At 40.0% G+C, this 10,072-nt stretch overlaps 1 long non-coding RNA gene across 2 annotated transcripts in view; it reads right to left on the reverse strand.

The window, feature by feature from the left end:
- The window catches only part of LOC142072216 (uncharacterized), a 44,928-nt gene that overhangs the window by 20,190 nt on the left and 14,666 nt on the right, over positions 1-10,072 (reverse strand). For both annotated transcript variants that reach the window (XR_012668630.1, XR_012668629.1), the window contains exon 2: positions 5,384-5,453. This is a non-coding gene — a long non-coding RNA (uncharacterized LOC142072216). The remainder of the gene's footprint in view (positions 1-5,383; positions 5,454-10,072) is intronic.

Here is a 10,072-nt window from a genome sequence, read left to right on the forward strand (position 1 = left end):
TGAATTTACTGAATCTGCTTAAAATGTACTGACACAGTGCCAGAGCTGAAGACATGTTAAAAAAATGATGCTGGCAGGTTAAATCTCTCACATAATGTGTTCAAAGGAGCTTAATATTCCCCCCTAATTTAGTTATCCATCAAATGTGATTTCCAGTATGGAGATTCCTCTCCCTGACCTAAAGATCAGAGAATGTGGAAATGAGAATACCTGTGGAAATGGCCCAACACTCTGTTTCATGTTCCTATCCAAAACATTTTATACCTAACTGATAAAACAAAACTGAGAATTTTAAATTCAAACATACTCTTAGTGTTAACATATAACTGCAAGAGCTGGAAATCTACCAAAATGTTAGACAGAAAACTAGACACCTTTGAAAACAAGTGTGTATGAAAGATTCTGGGCATTGGTTGGAAAGACTTTATTACCAATGAAGAGAAATCTGAGAAATCACCAGCCAGTAGCTCATTTCCACCAGAATCAGAAGGAAGCACTGGACCTATTTGGGGCACGTACTCCAGATGCCAACACACAGACTTCCACATGAAGCTGTCAAGTGGAAACCAACTGGTGTGAGGAAACAATGGAGTCCAAGAGAAACCTTAAGTAGAACTCTTCACTGGGAGAGAAGAACAGTCAATCTCAACAACACAGAGTGGATGGAAGCAATAGCAACTGACAGAGAGGAACACGTGCGCCAACACTAGTGTGGGGAGTATGTAAAAAAAAAAGTCTCCTGAAACCTTCAGATCTAAATTCCGTAGAAGACAGAATTCATAGGAAACTATGCAATATGTTGGACAGAACCATATGGATGCAAATGTTTCGAGATCTAACTGATTATATTAATATTTAATTTTTTTGTGACTTCAGCTTTTTCATCAAGAGCCTAATTCAATGCCCAGTGAAGTCAGTAGAAAACTTGACACTGACTTCAGTGGGGCTTGGATCAGGCACCAAATGAATTGTTACAGGAAATGCCAGAAAAACAAATGAGAGAAAGTCTTAATCACACAAAGTTATAGCACAAGTATAGTTCATACAGAAGTCAGAAAAGTCTTTCTCTAATGGCAGACTTGATTTGCTTAGCTCTGGTCTGCCAGTTATATTTCAAATGTCTAAAAGTGATTCTGAATTAATGAATCATTCAGTTCACATAATGCTAATACTCTGTTATCTAGTTGTGATATCAAAGGACCTCCAGCAGAAAGATAAACAATTAAAATTACTTGTATCACAGTAAACTCTGTTTTGGATGATGGATACACAATTTAATGCTAACGCTTTGCCAGGAAATTGGAATTTTTTTTTCAACACCAAGTAAGTGTTGTGATCAATGGAAGTCTGCTCTCCTACATTTAGTGGCCATTCTCTTGGAGAGTGTGAGGGTCCAGCCATTTGTTTCTGTTTACATTCTTATGCAGATTTTTTTCTGCTAGAATTAACATGTTCAAGTATAACATCATATTAATGTAATGTTAAGACTTACAAAACACAAAAAATAAGCAAGTTAGGGTAGCACAGCAGTGTTAACCTGGCTGTGAGGCACAGCCTGTAAATTTTATGGTATACATTTCAGGACATCAAAAGCCTACTGTGTGTGTGCAAGGAATGCAGGATGTAAAAAGAACGTTTGCAGTGTACCAGAAATGCAATATAGGAATGAAAGAGCAAGGAATTCGGGAGTGTATCAAAACAGTATTAAGTTAGATAATTAAATAGTAATAGAAAATACTATTTTGACTTTTCAGTTTGCAATCACAAATTGATCATGACCCTGGGGTTAACACAGTTTTTTTGAGAATGCGCTGGGTGTGTTTCTACAGACATTTACAATCTTAGGCAATTTTTTTCCCCAAAAGTAACTTGATAGCAGTAGCTCCTGGGCCTACTAGGCTGGGACAATGTGAAGTGATGTCACCAAATGGATACGGCTTTATTAGACTCTAACAGCCTTAGCACTGAGTATATTAAACATATATAGTTTTTTATAAAAATTAGTCCCTGCTCCTCCACCCCCAACCCACAAAAACAACTCCTCAGAGGACTGTCTATTGCCAAGTTCCAAACTTCAGCCATTCTTTTGCAGTAGCTTAGAACTTTTTTTAGTTGGAAAAGTATTTTCTCTCTCTCTCTCATAGTAACACAAAAATGGCTGAATGGATTTTCTCAAACTGGACCAGGAAACATCACCTGTGGGCCTGAGTCCAAGCATGGTAAACTTCCACTCAATCAAATCAGAATGTCTTGTGTCTGCATTTAGAATCTTCTCAGCATGAAGCACTGAAGACCTAAGTGATAGATTTTTAAAGTGGCAGTACACAGTATACTAGAGTCCCTATTGAAAACACATAGTTATAAAAAAAAACAATGGAACATTCAAAATATTTTTCATGATTGCCAAGTTTGTGAAGATACATGTGTGACATTTAATGTAAATATTAAAAATCATTTGCATATAACCATAACCTTTAGCTAGCAGTATCCTTTTGAGTATGGGAACACTGAAAGAGCAATAATCCAAGCCCATTAAAGTCAATGGGAGTCTTTCTATTCACTTCAGTGGGCCTTGAATGAGGGCCTGAGTGTTATTTTTCATGAGTATTGATTTGTGAATGAATGAATGTAACAACATTCTAAATGCACCCACTGTGAAGTATATTATTCCTGTTGGATAGATAGTGGGTAGCTATACAAGGGAAGAATTAAGGTTGTTTTTTGGAATATACGTTATGCTAGTTTACACCTGAACACTTAAGAAATTATATGAACAATAATTGTATTTGAATATTAAGCTACTCTGTTCATTACTGCTTTCCATACTCTTAAAATCTTTTTCTTTTAAATGTAAATTCCTTAGTATACATATACAGAGGCAAGCTTAACTCAAATTTAATTATTTTGTAAGCTATCATAATGGTTTGTAATAAAAAAAACAAATGATAGAAGAAGAGACTTCTTATTTTCTCCCTTCTCAGCTTCAATATATGAATCTGTTTGTAAATTGATCTAAGTAGGACGGTTCTACTCCAGTGCTGAAATAACTTTAATACTAACATTTATATGACCAAGTCCTGAAGTGGCCCCCAAAGTTGCAGTGAAAAGAATAGATAAAGAAAATAAACAGGTAAAGTACAACAGTAGAAATAAAAAATTACAACAAGAGAAGAAAGGAAGAGTTTAAAAAAATCCACTCGTTTCCCCCAGATCCTAGGCAAATTTTACAACAGTTTTATAATGGCTACAAACTGATCATGAAATCATAAAATCCTTTGTGATACAAGTGATATGATCTACTCGTTATTTTTCCTCTTTCAATGAATCCTTGACAAAGTTCTAAGAATTTCAATGAGTAGTACCTAATTTTCTACTGTTTTGGACCTTTTTTAATCATTTGCAGGTGTGAGGATGAGTGTAAAACACTACTATTCTGATTTGGTAACATTCTATATTCATTTATATAACTGTCGGGCTAGCACGGACCATGAGAGGCCATCCAGTCCAGCTTCCTGTGCCAACTGGCAGATGGCACAGGGGGTGCACAGGCCTTTACAAAGATTGCCCTGGTCACATGTATACATAAGAGTTCACCAAAGGGTGGTATATGTGATCTCTACTGAGAGCCAGTAGCCCACTGGTCCTCATAATCACTGTGAAATATATGTACAAATAATATTTAAGGCATTCAGGATCCATACTGAAAATTATGTACTTATGATCTTGGAGTTAAGGCCGTTCACTAGGAGGTGACATATCTATGTGCTTGTGTTGTCCGTGGCCTGTGGCGTTGGGGAGCTGAGCGTGGCAGGCACAAACAAGGCTTCCTCTGACTGGTGAAAGTGAGGTGCCTCACAGCCTTGGGTTCTCCCAGGAAGCATCATAGATGGGTTTTCCAGAACCCTTGGAAATCTATTTCAGTGCTTAACTATCCTTACAGTTAGAAACTTTTTCCTAATATCTAACCTAAATCTCCCTTGCTGCAGATTAAGCACATTACTTCTTGTCCTACCTTCAGTGGATACGGAGAACAATCGATCATTGTCCTCTTTATAACAGTCCTTAACATGTCATGCCTACACTATGAGTGCTATAGCAGCACAGTTACCGTGCTATAGCTATGCTGCTGTAGCGCCATAGTGTAGCTGTTTCCTACAGGACAGAAGGGTATTTTCCCCACACTCCTGAGTGCTGTATCTTTGTTAACCTAACTTTAAGTGTAGACCAGGCATGAGACCATGATTATCACCTCGTCGATACATAACTCCACATTAAAAATAAAAAATTACAGGACACCTTTTCATAGTTTTGTGACTCCTCTTACATAAAGGCATAAAGAAAGGGGAGTCATGACCCCAGGCTGAGAAACGACTCTAGCCTCTCCCTTTCCCATAGTAACAAATAATCCTTTTTGTTATGAAGTTCTGATAGCAAATCCCCTGTAAAAAATTCCTAAGAAGTTTGAGATCCCACCATTGTAAATATGAGATCACACAATAATGCACCTACTGGATAGTCCTTTATAAAACAACCTGTTTGTAAGGTACCAAAGATCTAAAACTGTACGATGGGTGAGGATGAGAAAAGTTTAATTGCTGCATCTTCCTTTTCAAACAAAACCACTCTCCTCAAACAGAACCCAAGTATTTAATATACCATATGGTGTTCTCTTCAAACAAAACCATTCTCCTCTCCTCAAACAGAACCCACGTATTTAATATACCATATGGTGTTTTGCATTCCCATTCTTCTAAATTTATAGGTCAAAACTGAGTATATTTAACAAATTCCATAACTTTTTCACCAATTTTTTTGTACATTTGACAGGTAAAACCAGTCATCCCAGCTGAATTCCTTATCAAATCTGAGTGAAATCAAAAAATTAGAGATTATTTTAATTAGTTTTGAGAGATTGTCCGTAGAGTACTGTGGATAAAGCCAATGTGGTCGTTTTCTTTGAGAAAAGGCATAATAGTTTTCAAATCGACCACTAATAACAATGCAAAAATCTTAACATTGTTATTAAGCAGTGATGTGCCTTGGTCTGTTTTCCCTTCTTTTGCAGTCATTTGTGTGTGAACATTTGTGACTGTAAAATGCATCTAGTAATAGATGAGAGCTGGTAGTGGGCTTGAATACATTGGCTAACAGTGGGTCAACTTTGGAGGTGATAACTTTATAGAGGTTTATGGAAAAATCAATCAGGAGTTTAATTAGTCTTCAGTTGTTTAATGGCACCAGTGATTTCCTGACTTTCATATGAAATATCCAGTACCTCCTCTTTCTTTCTTGCTTGCTTTCTTTTCTCCAGTTTGTATAGGTGTATAAAATGGTATAGAACCTATCTTATATCTGTAGAATTGCTAGAATTCCCTTTACTTACGTTTCTTTGTTGAGCTATTTTGGAAGGATCTTTTCCTATTCCCTCGCAGATGCAAAGTCAGGTTGTGTCCCTTCAAGAAAAGGTTTGTGTTTCAGTGAAAACATAAAATGTCATGATTATACTGCCATAACGGAACAACTTGGTAAAACTTAACCTCATGTATATAATGCAACTTTATATTGTTTAACTCACTGGAACAACAAAATGCCTTTCACAATTATAGTTGTATACACATCATGACCAGAAAGGAAAATGCTTTACTTACTCACCCAATAGCAATTCACTGCTACTTCAGGAACTTAACTCCTATAAGATTGTAATTAGAAGTAGTGCTCACTTAAGTCTGAGTTCAGTAAAGCACATAAGCAGTTATTTAACTTTTTATGTGGCAATCCAGTCACCTTTCTGAGATCTTACAACTGGCAATACAGCAGAAGCAAATATGTGTTCTTCTCTTGTTCTTGTGGACTAGATAAACAAGTCCAAACAAGTAATTTGATATAGAAGGTACACCGGGGGCTGCAAAACATCTTGCTGCTAGTTACAGACTGCATAGTATGAAACAATTACTAAGCAATGGCTCTGGTGTACAATACTGTATGACACCGATGTCACATCCTGGGGACAGTAAATAAACTATATAAGCGATAGCAAAGAAAACTACAAAGGTATAATATGAAAAGAAAGAGAAAGGGTGGTAAGATAACTGTCACTGCCAGATAAATAGTTCACTTGAATCTCATCCTCTTTTGCAGATATTTTGTTGTTGTTGAAAGGAGAAATAAAGCCTCTTTTTGCCAACAAGTGAAGGGGTCATGGAACCCCCATACTTTCTTTTCTCTGGCACCAGGGATTCACAAAGAGAAGAACTCCTTTTGGACATGCCCTGAATTTATATTTAAGGCCACTCAACATGACAAGAACTAAAATCAAATCCACCAAACACAAAGGACAATTTGTAATTGGCTTGTACTGATCTCCCAACCATTATCTTGACTCATGTCCTTAAAATCTTTCATTTTGTGGCAGCTGCACCCAAGAGTGTTAACTCCACTTCTGCCAATCTATGGACTGTGTTCATCCACCCTGTCACAGTATCCCAGGGCTGTTCCTGCAACTCTCTATATAGTTAAGTTCAGAGAAAAGCCCTGGTACAGTACTGGGACTTTGTACAAACCTGACTTGTGTGCTGGTTTACAACTGATTTACCCTATAGTATGGATTTCTGCTATTATTTAAGACTTACTACCACGCTGACGGTACATCCAGCTATATCAGTCTGCTATTTGGACATGAAGAAAAATTGAACTCCCAGAACTGTTAGCTGTGCAATCGCCTAGCCGCAAGACCACTATGACCACAGTCCAAGGTCTCATGGATAAATCGGGTTGAGAAGGCTGGTCAGGGCTATGATAGTAAAAGAAACTCTACTGTTCTTTTCATAAACTGGGTTTTTTGGCCGTATTGATTATCCCTTCACACTGGTTTCCATTCCTCCCAAATAAACTTCACTCCCTTGTTCTTAAAAAGAAAAGGAGTACTTGTGCTACCTTAGACAAATTTATCTAACAAATTTAACTAACAAATTTATCTGAGCATAAGCTTTCGTGAGCTACAGCTCACTTTATCGGATGCAACTGTAGCTCGCGAAAGCTTATGCTCTAATAAATTTGTTAGTCTCTAAGGTGCTAAAAGTACTCCTTTTCTTTTTGTGAATACAGACTAATACGGCTGCTACTCTGGTCCCTTGTTCTTGTAACTGGGTGTTCTGACTGTATTTGTTCTATGTCACTACTTGTACAAATTATACCATATTATTGAAAGGGTTCTGAGACCGAGTGGCACCCAAAAATACATGAGCTCATGAAACCTGGAGACACCCTGCAGAAAACCCAACTAATAGATGACACTGTTGCCTGTGAACAGATGATGCCACAGACAAGGTCTTTGCTATTCCAACAGAAGGACATGATCGCTCCTTATACACAAGGCAGGTGCCATCTAGTGGAATAGGGATTACACTGTAAATAGAAGAGTGCATGCAAGCATGCGCATGTGTACACGCTCGCATGTACACAAGAGACTTAGCAAAATAGAAGTAAGATATTGCTGGATATAGATATTACATACATACATACATAGATATATAATACACACACACACACTTTTTAAAATTCAAAATCCTCATTAAGCACACTGTATCTTACCTTTTATTTATCCTAACTTCTTTATGGAGGCAACATATTGAAAATGTGGATGTTGAAAAATTCCATGGGAATGAGAGTCAGAGAACGCACGTCTGACCTGAACCTTTGTGAGTGAAGTGAACAATAATAAAATGTGTATTTCTTTGGTTACTAGAACACAGAAGAAGATAACAATAGTTTTACAACTAAGCAGTTTTACTCTCTGCTTAGAATGTGTATAAACTCTACAAAGGGACTTTTCATTCAGAGGAACTTTTAAAAGAGAATTTGCAGAGTAGGTATTATCTAACGGAAAAAGAAATCCATTAAAATGATGCAAAGGAAAAGCAAATCATGTTCTCTCAATATCTAGACCAGTTAGGATGCCAATTATTGATTTAGTCTGGGGTACAGAAATACTAAATCTTCCTCTGTATTCATGGCACAATATATATTTTGCAACTCCTCTTATGATGATTTAGTTTCTATATATTTTTTAAATCACCCCATTTAAAAATATAAGAATTCTTCTGTCAACCTAGCTTTGTCTATAGTGTGGATTAGAGTAACCTAAGTACGTCACACAAGGTGTGACATTTTTCACAGTGCTGTGTGCCATAGATAGCTTGTCCTAAGTTTTAGGTGTAGGCCAGGTTAACTGGCTTCTTAGGTTACGTCTACACTACGGAATAAGGTCGAATTTATAGAAGTCGGTTTTTTAGAAATCGGTTTTATATATTCGAGTGTGTATGTCCCCACAGAAAATGCTCTAAGTGCATTAAGTGCATTAACTCGGCGGAGCGCTTCCACAGTACCGAGGCTAGAGTCGACTTCCGGAGCATTGCACTGTGGGTAGCTATCCCACAGTTCCCGCAGTCTCCGCTGCCCATTGGAATTCTGGGTTGAGATCCCAATGCCTGATGGGGCTAAAACATTGTCGCGGGTGGTTCTGGGTACATATCGTCAGGCCCCCGTTCCCTCCCTCCCTCCGTGAAAGCAAGGGCAGACAATCGTTTCGCACCTTTTTTCCTGAGTTACCTGTGCAGACGCCATACCACGGCAAGCACGGAGCCCGCTCAGGTAACCGTCACCCTATGACTCCTGGGTGCTGGCAGACGCGGTACGGCATTGCTACACAGTAGCAGCAACCCCTTGCCTTGTGGTAGCAGACGGTACAGTACGACTGGTAGCCGTCATCGTCATGTCCGAGGTGCTCCTGGCCACGTCGGCTGGGAGCGCCTGGACAGACATGGGCGCAGGGACTAAATCTGGAGTGACTTGACCAGGTCATTCTCTTTAGTCCTGCAGTCAGTCCTATTGAACCGTCTTATGGTGAGCGGGCAGGCGATACGGACTGCTAGCAGTCGTACTGTACCATCTTCTGCCAGGCAGGCAGGAGATGAGGATTGCTAGCAGTCGTACTGTACCATCTTCTGCCGAGCAGCCATGAGATGTGGATGGCATGCAGTCCTTCTGCACCGTCTGCTGCCAGCCAAAGATGTAAAAGATAGATGGAGTGGATCAAAACAAGAAATAGACCAGATTTGTTCTGTATTCATTTGCTTCCCCCCCTCCCCCGTCTAGAGGACTCATTCTTCTAGGTCACACTGCAGTCACTCACAGAGAAGGTGCAGCGAGGTAAATCTAGCCGTGTATCAATCAGAGGCCAGGCTAACCTTCTTGTTCCAATAAGAACGATAACTTAGGTGCACCATTTCCTATTGGAACCCTCCGTGAAGTCCTGCCTGAAATACTCCTTGATGTAAAGACACCCCCTTTGTTGATTTTAGCTCCCTGAAGCCAACCCTGTAAGCCGTGTCCTCAGTCACCCCTCCCGGCGTCAGAGCAACGGCAAACAATCGGGCATCTGAGAGTGCTGTCCAGAGCAGTCACAATGGAGCACTCTGATGGGGCTAAAACATTGTCGCGCGTGGTTCTGGGTACGTATCGTCAGGCCCCGTTCCCTCCCTCCGTGAAAGCAAGGGCAGACAATCGTTTCGCGCCTTTTTTCCTGAGTTACCTGTGCAGACGCCATACCATGGCAAGCATGGAGCCCGCTCAGGTAACTGTCACCCTATGTCTCCTGGGTGCTGGCAGACGCGGTACGGCTTTGCTACACAGTAGCAGCAACCCATTGCCTTCTGGCAGCAGACGGTGCAATACGACTGGTAGTCGTCCTCGTCATGTCCGAGGTGCTCCTGGCCACGTCGGCTGGGAGCGCCTGGGCAGACATGGGCGCAGGGACTAAATTTGGAGTGACTTGACCAGGTCATTCTCTTTAGTCCTGCAGTCAGTCCTATTGAACCGTCTTATGGTGAGCGGGCAGGCGATACGGACTGCTAGCAGTCGTACTGTACCATCTTCTGCCAGGCAGGCAAGAGATGAGGATTGCTAGTAGTCGTATTGTACCATCTTCTGCCAGGCAGGCAAGAGATGAGGATGGCTAGCACTCGTACTGTACCATCTTCTGCCGAGCAGCCATGAGATGTGGATGGCATGCAGT

Source organism: Caretta caretta, chromosome 5 (genome assembly GCF_965140235.1).
Source record: "Caretta caretta isolate rCarCar2 chromosome 5, rCarCar1.hap1, whole genome shotgun sequence".
NCBI lineage: Eukaryota > Metazoa > Chordata > Testudines > Cheloniidae > Caretta > Caretta caretta.